Source organism: Paramormyrops kingsleyae, chromosome 4 (assembly GCF_048594095.1).
Source record: "Paramormyrops kingsleyae isolate MSU_618 chromosome 4, PKINGS_0.4, whole genome shotgun sequence".
Classification (NCBI taxonomy): domain Eukaryota; kingdom Metazoa; phylum Chordata; class Actinopteri; order Osteoglossiformes; family Mormyridae; genus Paramormyrops; species Paramormyrops kingsleyae.
This window is the reverse complement of record NC_132800.1, coordinates 17,212,761-17,222,710: the sequence shown is the minus strand read 5'-3', so window position 1 is coordinate 17,222,710 and position 9,950 is coordinate 17,212,761. Positions and strand designations below refer to the sequence as shown.

Sequence of the window (9,950 nt, the reverse complement as noted above, 5' to 3'; positions counted from 1 at the left end):
CCCGGGGTGTCAAGTCAAACAGAAAAAAGCTGACTCGCCTGTGAGGGAGGGTGAAGGCCGGGCAGCAGGCAGACCCAACAATGGCAAAAAAATGGTGGGAAAATGGTGGCTGATTTTACTTTCTGGAATGTTCCGGAAGGGGGGGGGGAGCAGGGTCAGAAAACACAGCACCTGCAATCAGTTATTAAGGAAACAAGAGAAAGGGAAGCACGGCATTTGCTAAAGTACTGTTACATTGGAACACTTCTTTATACATACCACACCATGCGCTCCTCTGAGACACACACACACAGTCAGGAGTGACGCTTGGGGTCTGACATTAATCCAAGGCCACAGGCAGTAATGCCCTTGCTCAAGTGCCCAACAGCAGTCAGTCTGCCAGCCAGGGATTTGAATGGACAATCTTCCAATCACCATCTCCCCCAAAAAGACAACGACTCTGGTGGGACTCGAACCCACAACCTTTGAATGGCCTCACCCCAGATAAAGTCTAGAAGTCCAACGCACTATCCATTGTGCCACAGAGCCCACCGGTCAATTGGGGAAATGGTCCATGGCCTGTGGATTTGTTCTCTGTCTTTTTCACACTTTTCTTTTTTTCTGGGGAAGAAGAAGAAGAAGGACAGGAGATGAAAAACATTAAAATTACAGATTATTGGGTGGCACGTTAACGCCGTTGGTGGTATAAGATCCCCACATCAGGGTAACAAGGCTTTAATATTGACAGGAGCCTTTAAAAGCAGTTAAAACTTTTATCTGAAGAGTCAAACATTTTGATAAATGTAGAATCAGACACTCCCTGCAGCTAATGGGGCTTAAGGGCCTTGCTCAATGGCCCAGGAGAGAAACCAGAGGAATCTGCCAGTGGGATCTAAATCAGCAGCCTTTGGATCCCCAGCACAACATTCTAACACACTGTACAACCAACAACCTGCTGGGAACTTGTAGGAAGGGCCTCACAAAGGAGCCCAATTGCAACATCGCTAAGCTGCCCATGGGGGTTGAACCTACAACCTTCCGATCACTGACACAGCAGCCTAGCCCACAGAGTTAAACACCACCCACTTTAACCAGTGGGAAATTAGCCCATTAACTTGAGGCCTTTTCAACATGTCTCCCTGTACATTGTCTAAAGCGATTAAGGAGGTGTAACAGAATCACCGCGGCCCATATTTAGTCAGTACTTTGGATTCTCAAGAGGTTTTTAGCGCCTGAATGAACAATATGTCTAAAAAGGAGAAACCGAATGCAGCTACTGTCAGGTACAGGAGGCTGTATAACAACCCTGATATCATCTGTACTTACTGTGAGAATGAAACTGTCCAGGGACAGTCGTTTTTGGCTAATTATGAGGAACAAAGTCAAAGTCACACCCATTACGAATGTTTCACTGTCAACCTGAAAACTCAAATGAAACATTCACACTTATTCTGCCTGGGACCAGATCAGTGGTGGCTGGAGGCTAAAAACAGTAAGAAGAACAAGGTAAGAAGACGATACATTTTACAAAACTGCAATAGTGAATTTTTCCTAAGAAGAGAGAAAATGTATTTTTAAACTACCAGGGTCAGCCAGTTCCTGGAGCAATGGGAGTTTAAGATTCCCTATCTGGAGCCCAACAGTGATATCACTTTGCCAACCTTTGGATTTGAACCAACAACCTTCTGATCACAGTCCCCCAGTAGTGTACTTGAGATGCTGATTACTTGGACTGGTTTGCAATGGGAAACTGCACCCTCCTCTGTGGGTTTATATCTTTATCCTTTCACACTTTTCCAAAGAAAGGTCCACTTCTTTTCCCAAATCCTGGTTCCTCTTACATCACAGATGCAAAACGGCTTCCAAAAGCGTGACCCTGAGCTTGGGGCAGTGACTTCTCAAGCCTGTGAGAAAAGCATAAAACCCGGGCTGGCGATTCCTCTCGGGAGCTGAGGGGGGCGTGACCCCAGCAAGAAAAATAAATCGAATCCCGCCGTCGCTCTGCAGATACTCCCTGTAGTGCAGACCCTATGAAGCTCAATGTAAATAACACACGACTCGTAAATAGTGTATTTGTTTAATTTGCTGGTGGTCACAGGGGTCAAAGCAGCCGCTTTCAGTAGAGCGTGATGTTTATTGAACGTGTGAGAGGTCAAACGGTCCCTTAGAACCCACATTGGACGGTAATTAATATTTATGTGGCTTTTTATGTGTTTTGACTTTGGGAAGGGTGGGGGAGCATATGCTTTGAACAAGTTCCAACATCCACATCAAATTAGGAAATATGAATGACGAGCCCTTGGACGCGACCATATGGAGTAAGACTCGGGATCAGATTACAGTTCGTATCCTGGTACGTCTGAGAGAATTCATTCGGCTGATTTCTCTCTCGTTTCACTCTTAGCTAAAACACCATGGCGCATGTTTCATAATCTCCTTAAAAGCGCAAATCTGCATTAATTCTTGAGTAAGAACAGACAATACATGGCCAGATGACTTTCCATTAGATGCTGGAACATTGATGGATTTGCTGCGTTCCGGTTGTGTACCGATGATGGGTGATCGGGTCCTTTTCTGTGAGCTTGTGTGGCCGAGCGCCTCACAGCTGAGCTTCTCCCAGATGTTTTGACCTTCATAGTCACTTCACTTGCAGTTGGCCGGAGCAGCTTTAGCAGGGCAGAAATGTGGCAAACTCACTTTTCGGGAAGAAGGCTTCTTTGAATGTGCCAAGTGGATAGTCACTATGTTCTCCTGTACAACAACCACATATTCTGCTGATAATGTTTGTTGCAGGATATTGTGTAACTGTGAGCTTATTTACACATCTGAATCAGCAGTGTGTGTGTGGATTAAACAGGAAACTCCTCTGATTAATTGGTGTATCTTCATATCTTTGGCCATATAATAGCTTTTTATTTTTTCATCTGTACAAGCACATGAGGACATATTAGTTTTCACCGATCTTTCCATCGTGCTCTCCTGTAATACCTACAAATGTGGTTAAAGCTCCAGGTCAGAGCACAGGGTCAGCCGTCTATCCAGGACCCTTGAAAGGGGGGGGGGGTTTGATTAAGGGTCTTGGTCACTGGCCCACCTGAGATGTGACTAGTCTGGTATGAAGAGGATTCAAACCAGCGACCTTCCGATCACAAGTACAAAGGCCACACACCTCCCACTCATAAGGAAGTTGCCAGGAATGGTGAGCAGCCAATTCATCAGGACACACTCACACGTTATCCCCCAAGCTGATATCTGGGAGTGTGGTCTGACTGATCTGCTAAACACTGACACCGCCGGCTGTGCGGGGGAAGGGGGTACCGAGGAGGAGGGCAAGAAGAAAACAGGCGCAGGATGGGCTGCAGCGGTCGCTCAACTGAAGAACACGTTTCTCAACATCTCGTCTTTGTTTCAGTCCCGGTTCATGGATTTGGGTGGTCCCTGAATGATGCCTCTATGTCTACCAGAGTCAGCTTCAGATGGACCTACTCGGCTTGCCACGGCCCTCGCAGGCTCTTCACAAGGGCGGTGTGTGGTTCAGTGGGTTTAGATGCTGGTTTTGGGATCTGAAGGAGGTTGGTTTAAAACCCAGAGTTAGCATAATCACTTCACTGTTATTCTCTTGCCCTCCCCTTCCCCCCAATTGCTCTGGTAACTGTTTGCCTGCGTTTCCTCCATAGTGGACATTGCTTGTAATAAATGATTCACAGCTGGTGGTTCTGGTGTTGAAACCTTTGACCTTAAAAGCTGATAAGTGTGCCCCTTTCCTAAGAGCTTCTCATCCAGGAGAACACTTAGAAATAATTTAATAAATGTAATCACAGCAATTACAAGAATAAAACATTATTAATTGAGTTGGCAAGACCTTTAAGAGTCCGCCTAGTGCAATCAATCATTTTCATTTAGCTGGTTCAGGTCAAACTGCTTTACTTGACCTGTGGAGTTATTTTTTTTGCGAGAAGGTGACCTCAGCATGCTCACTTGTCACATCTAACTTATGTAGTCAAATCATGTGAAAGGGCTACTTTAACACGAACAGGAGCTAAGACCTTGCTGATAGGTCATCTGAGTACCTGACCGTACCTGCAGTTGTTGAACATCAGAATGACCAATATGAACAGACTTAGGGAATAACCCAGGATGGGCCTCCAACGCATCGCACACTCCCAAGATCTTAAACCACAAAACTTCAAACCCCTGGGCTCTAGCGGGTGGGTGGCCCTCAAGGGCTGCAGTGATTACTAGTCTTCACTCAGCTCTTTTGGAAGTGTTGTGTGACTCAGTAAGTGAGGATGTTGAGTCTGTGATCAGAAGGTCACTGGTTTAAAGCCTGGATTGATTCCACTTTTAGGACCCTGAGCAAGGCCCTCAATCCCCATTTGAAAGCAGGAACTTTCTGGACCCGCTTTCTCTAATAAACAGGGCGGATAAAAGTCTCTGCTAAATGTAACTCAGGCATATCATTATATGGATAGTAAATCTGGTTAGCTGGCATTTTACATTACAGGTCGAGTGTTAATTTGTGTATGTGTAATGCTCTCAGAATGAGGAGTTATCGGCAAGGCCCTTGCCCCATTCACTCCATCGCCCCCTGTAGTGATAATCTGGTCAAGATGTTTTCACCCAGAGAATAAACTGTTAGCCAGTCAGTGCTGCATGGTTATCTGTTTAGCTGTGAATTCCATCTGTTACACAGATACATTAAATCTTATGTGAATGAATCACAAGGTTGCTTGCTGTTGTGTCAATAAACAATAGTAATTATTAATTCTGAGCAAGAATTATAAATTATTATATGCTCAGATCTTCTAATGTTATCTAAACTGCACCCTTTTTTCCATGGCCAGTTTATACATGAAAGATTTACAGAGAGAGCAGTTGATCTAGTAGGTTGTGACCACACAACCTCCCAGCGTAAATGTGCTAACCCACACTCTAACTGCTGCTGGTACAACCAAATTCTGGCCACTTTTCTTGAAAAAAACACATTTTAACACAGAAAAATATTGTCGGAAGTCTCAGAAATCCACTGTTTGTCAAATGCAAAACACCAGTTTGATTTGAACCTGCAACCCTGGGGTTGTGGGGCTACTGGGTCATCTGAATTAGCATCGAATGAAACACTTAACAAAGTGATGTAATATTGTAATGATATTATTGTTGGTATTCATCAATAGGCCATAGCATCATCAGTTGCCCTTTGCGTTTAACACTGAGAAGTGCAATAATTGTGGTGTGTAGGATATTAGAGCAGCTTTTGCCTGACAACTACGGTTCTAATTTTCAACCCATTTAGCAGTTGCTTAGTAACCATGAGGGAAAGTCTCCCCAAAGTGAAAAGCTTCTTTTCTGTGCCTCCCACAGACGCCCGGCAGGCGAGGCATGCAGGTTTTGGGCCTCATTTTGGGTGTTTTTACGCCTAACAGGCAGTATTCCAGTCTTATGGGAAGTTCAGGAATGAGCCCTACTGCGCTATCATGTTTATCAATACCAAAAATGCAAAGAACATACTTGTGCTCTTGCCAAGAGCGTTCTTGCTAAGTTGCCGCTCATGAACGAGCTGGGATGCAATGAATCATGGGATTGTTCTCGTTGGAGAGAATGATACCGATGTATCCTTGATATCTGGTGCTGGGCAAGAATGACTTCCAGGGATTTTTTTTTTACCGTCCTCCATACTTCTATTCTTGGGAATGAAACTGTACTTCGGCAATGGAAGATGTTGTCTACCATTTATGCGAGAATACAAGAACGGTCAAGTATGCAAACTGATAAACACCCCTAGGCTAGCATTGAAATCCAGGGAGGACATTGGTTGGCCAGCAGTCGGCTGAAGCGCTTGCAAGGGCAGGTTTGTTGTTGCTCTCAAAAAGTCACGTTGCCCCCCCCGCACTAAATAAATAAATAAATAGCCAACGAGTTCAGTCTGTAGATCGTAGCTGGTTAGCATCACACGCTGCTTCAGCACCTCCTAAATAAGGACTGCATGTCTTTAGTGTGCAGCCAAAAGGAACCCCCAACCCTCAGGGGCTCCATGAAAATACACGGTTTGAACCTGCAGCTGCACACCTGAACCTGTATGTGTATCAGTGAGCATTCAGCGGCACAGTGCACGAAGATGGAAGCTTCCAGAAGATTCTGGCTGAATGATCATAAAAAGGTCTTTACGTTGCCATCAGAGCAAACAGCTGTGGCTAAAGTCGGTACAGGACTGGCGAGCTCACTTCCTGTCTGACAGGGTGTCCACGTCCTGTCTAATCAGTTTAATAGTTCCACCGTGTTGACATTATTGAACCTTTGTATAAACTAACCGCTAGCTGCACAAGTGAAGTGAGGGGAATATACTGACACAGAACATGCTGGGAAATGAGTTTTAAAACGTGAGGTAAATGGATTGTAAAAAGAAATATGGATACCACATTAGTTGGGGGTCGCAACAAACAAATAACAGCCTGCAAACAGTAAACATGTTTATGCGAAGGAGCAGGACTCACGCCTCAAAAACACCTGGGCTAAGGCTGGTAAATTTTACCCTACAACACACTTTCTTTTCAAGCATTATTAACGGTCTATTCAGAATATATTGGTGTGTATATATTTGGCTTGGATAACAAAAGTTTAACAGTTAACACAGTTGTAAGAAAAACACGGATATTGCACAATTACACGCACTTTTAAGGGGAATTTCGCGATTACATCAAACTGACTGAAGTGAAAAACCACATCAGGCTTCATCGCCGACCAAGAGCAGCGCAAACCGAGCGTGTTAGAAGATGACAGCTGCTCTCTCAACACACGGCGCTCAATAAGTTTCCCGTTTTTGAAAATATAGTATATTTAGTATTTTAGTATTTAATATTCGGATAGTATATTTTATTTACCGGACGAGCTGTAAGGTGTAACTTTACGCATCTATCCGAAGTCGTAACGCTAAGTTACATTTAAAACATCTAAACAGTTTTAAGAAGTGCTATATAATTTCCTGCCTACGCATGTAGACAAGTACAATGATACTCAGTCTTTGCCATTGGGATTATTTTTACTCGACACAACTGTTGCCTTTTCCCATTTATGTAGGACAAAACGTGTAGGCTATGCAAGATGGATGGATGGATAAATGGATGTTTATTTAGTCAAAGTAATTCATATATGATTTAAGCGATATAAATGCAGTACCTCGCCGTCATTATTAATTAGGAATTGCGATATATAATATGGCGGAGAAAACAAAACAAAAACTGCACTCTAGGTTAAATATAAAATGTTTGATGGCTTTCAGGATGTTTATATTTTAGCAGCCTGTCAAACCTTTCCTTTTCTTTAGTGCAGCAGCACTGTTTAAATGTTGTGCTCAGTAGATTAATGGTTGCAATTCAATTCTAGATTGCATTGAAACGGTATCTAGCTTGGTGTTTAGCTCTGTGGGTTCAGGATCTGTGTCCGGAAGGTCATAGGTTCAAATCCCGTGGCTGGCAGGGTAATCCTATCACTGCTGTCCTTGAATAACGGCCCTGATTTCGGGTACTGTGTGTGTATCTGAAACGTGCTTATGGGTTATGCCGCTTATTCTAAAACTGAGCAACATAATCTCATTTTCCCATAGATTTTTCATCAAAATATTAAGTACAATTTAAAATAATTTCATTTATACAGTGAAAATCAATATCCATCTATCCATCTTCCAAATACTTACATGTAAATATATTACATGTAAAAGACACACGATTGGTGTGTTGGAAACTAGTCTTCGTGGTAAGTTGCCTTCTAATGCTTTGGCAGTTTTAAATCTATAGAACTGAAGATTCTGCATATCTGCTTTGCATATGCATTTAAACATATTTACATAATAACACGTTTGAATATCTCACGAAGTGCGACGTGAGTAATATGTGTACAGAGTGATCATTATGCTGACCTACTTATTGACCTGGTAAGTTAACAATTTGACTTTCACCCTAAACGAGCTCGACGTCTTTAAGAGACCCGGACTGTATCATTTGAAGGCCGTGGGTGAGCATCAGAATAAAAGCGCTTCTAACGCCCACGCTGCGCTGAAACAGATACTTCTAAGTGGGGTTTTATAGTGACCGACAGTCATATTTAATACGCGGAGCCCAACAAGGGTTGTACTTAAAAGGATGACATAGGATTTATGCTTTTAAAAGTACCTCCTCCCCCCCTTTTTGGCTGTAAAACTGGAGGGTCCTGACGGGACTGGGAGAGCGCTGCCGGACCGGTTAGAAAGAAACAGCTTCGCGGCAGCATCTCTCGCCTGCTACTGGCCGATCGCTGGAGGTAAGACCGGTTTTGTTTTATTTTAAACAATCGCAACTTAACAGTTCCTTATAAATGCGTATAAGGGGCATTTCATAATTAGAACCGCGCTGTTTGATGTGGACGTGCCTTTTGCAGCATGCACCCGTATTGTTTCCACCCTGTGGTGAAAAATAAAAACATCAGTATTAATAGTTTATTGCAAAAAAGAATAGGTTAGCATCCTTGTTTCCCCGGCTTGCATCATTTTCATTTCAGGGGGCGCAGTTTTCCGACCCCCGATTCCACGCCACCTTAGATCCCTTTTAGATCCATTCTGCCATGAACTAGGCTTAGTTAAAAAATAACTTAAGTTTGGTTTCAGTAGTTCGGCTTTCCGCCGGTACGGGTGCTGGGCAGCGCTGCGGTGCATTCGGCGTGGCATGCAGGCGACACTGGGGACCTTTATTATTACACGGAAAGTCACACGTTTTTTAAAGGAGATGGTGGAGAAATTGGGTCGGTACCGTTGGTCCGGATGAGGATCGTTCGCCATGCACGGCAGTGCAGAAGGTCCGATTTATAAAAGATGTTTAATTTTCATTAAAGTAACCATCGATGCATGCCTCCCCCGGGTGCGAATGCCGCTGTCAGCCAAAACGACAGCACGGATGAAGGAAGGGAGATCAGACGGCGGGCAAAGGCTCCGATAGCCGGTCCGTAAAGCCTCGACCGTGAGGAGGCGATGATGTGACTTATGCGGGCGATCAGACCGCAAGACCACGTAGATCGTATTTAATGCGTGAGATAAGGGCAATCAGACGCCGCTACTCCGGCACGATCATTTATATGTTTACCTGATGCACCCAAACTGTGGCTTTTCTGTCCTCTATGGCTTGTTTTCTGCTTTAACATCTTTCATAGCAGTTGTTTGGTATGTCCTTCATGGTTTTAAATATATTAAATAAATAATATGTTAATGCAGAGGTGAAGAGATTCTCGTGACTGAACCGGGTCTGTGCTGGTATTGGGCGCCTTTATAGAGTATTTTCTTCCACCAATGAAAGTATTTTTCTGACATTATTCACCATCTAATAGGCTCTTTTCTGCAGCAGACTGACTTTGGTTTTTATTAATGTTTCTCTGCTCCTCAATGTGTTTATCTGAGCAAGAGTGTTTTTAAAAAGGAACAAACTTTATTCCTAGTTAGGTTGTTCAAACCGTATGTGTAATGGTTTTATGTGTCCAGAACCTACCCCGTTTTAATAGCAGATATTTTACCATGCTGGAAGCTGGTGTCTATTTGTCCACAAAAAGAGACACTATGTCAAGGTGATTCCTGACTGCTTTACGGCAATCCTATAAAAGTTCTCCCATAAAAGGTCTACGGTGGCAGGTCTGCCTTTCCAGAAATGTACTCCATAAAAACTCATACGATAAACTGTAGTGGACGTTGCATGTTTAGGAAAACGAATAGCAGGTATAGCATTAATTGTGATGTGTCACTGCAAGGCTGCTGCTGCGTAGCTTGACCCATCTGTTTAAAAAACACGCCGATAGAGGCTCTGAAGCCCTGAATTGTGTCTCTGTCTTTTGATAAACACTCCCCCTTTGACTTCAACTCGAAAACGACTCCATTCAGGAGATTCAGGCCAAAAGTCACCATCACAAATCCCAATTGCTTATAATGAAGTCTTTCATTTTGAAAACCGCAAGTTTTA

The 9,950-nt window shown here is 43.5% G+C and overlaps 1 protein-coding gene and 1 non-coding gene across 2 annotated transcripts in view; one reads left to right on the top strand and one right to left on the bottom strand.

Moving 5' to 3' along the window:
• Positions 1-434: 434 nt before the first annotated feature.
• On the bottom strand, positions 435-528 carry trnar-ucu (transfer RNA arginine (anticodon UCU)). The gene is made up of 2 exons: positions 492-528; positions 435-470 (listed from the first exon to the last, which is right to left on the bottom strand). It is a non-coding gene; the product is annotated as a tRNA-Arg (tRNA).
• A 7,478-nt stretch (positions 529-8,006) lies between these two features.
• LOC111847241 (protein FAM110B) overlaps positions 8,007-9,950 on the top strand; it is a 33,703-nt gene continuing 31,759 nt past the window's right edge. Inside the window, exon 1 of the mRNA XM_023818254.2 lies at positions 8,007-8,271. The gene's annotated coding sequence lies outside the window, so the exon portion shown is untranslated. The remainder of the gene's footprint in view (positions 8,272-9,950) is intronic.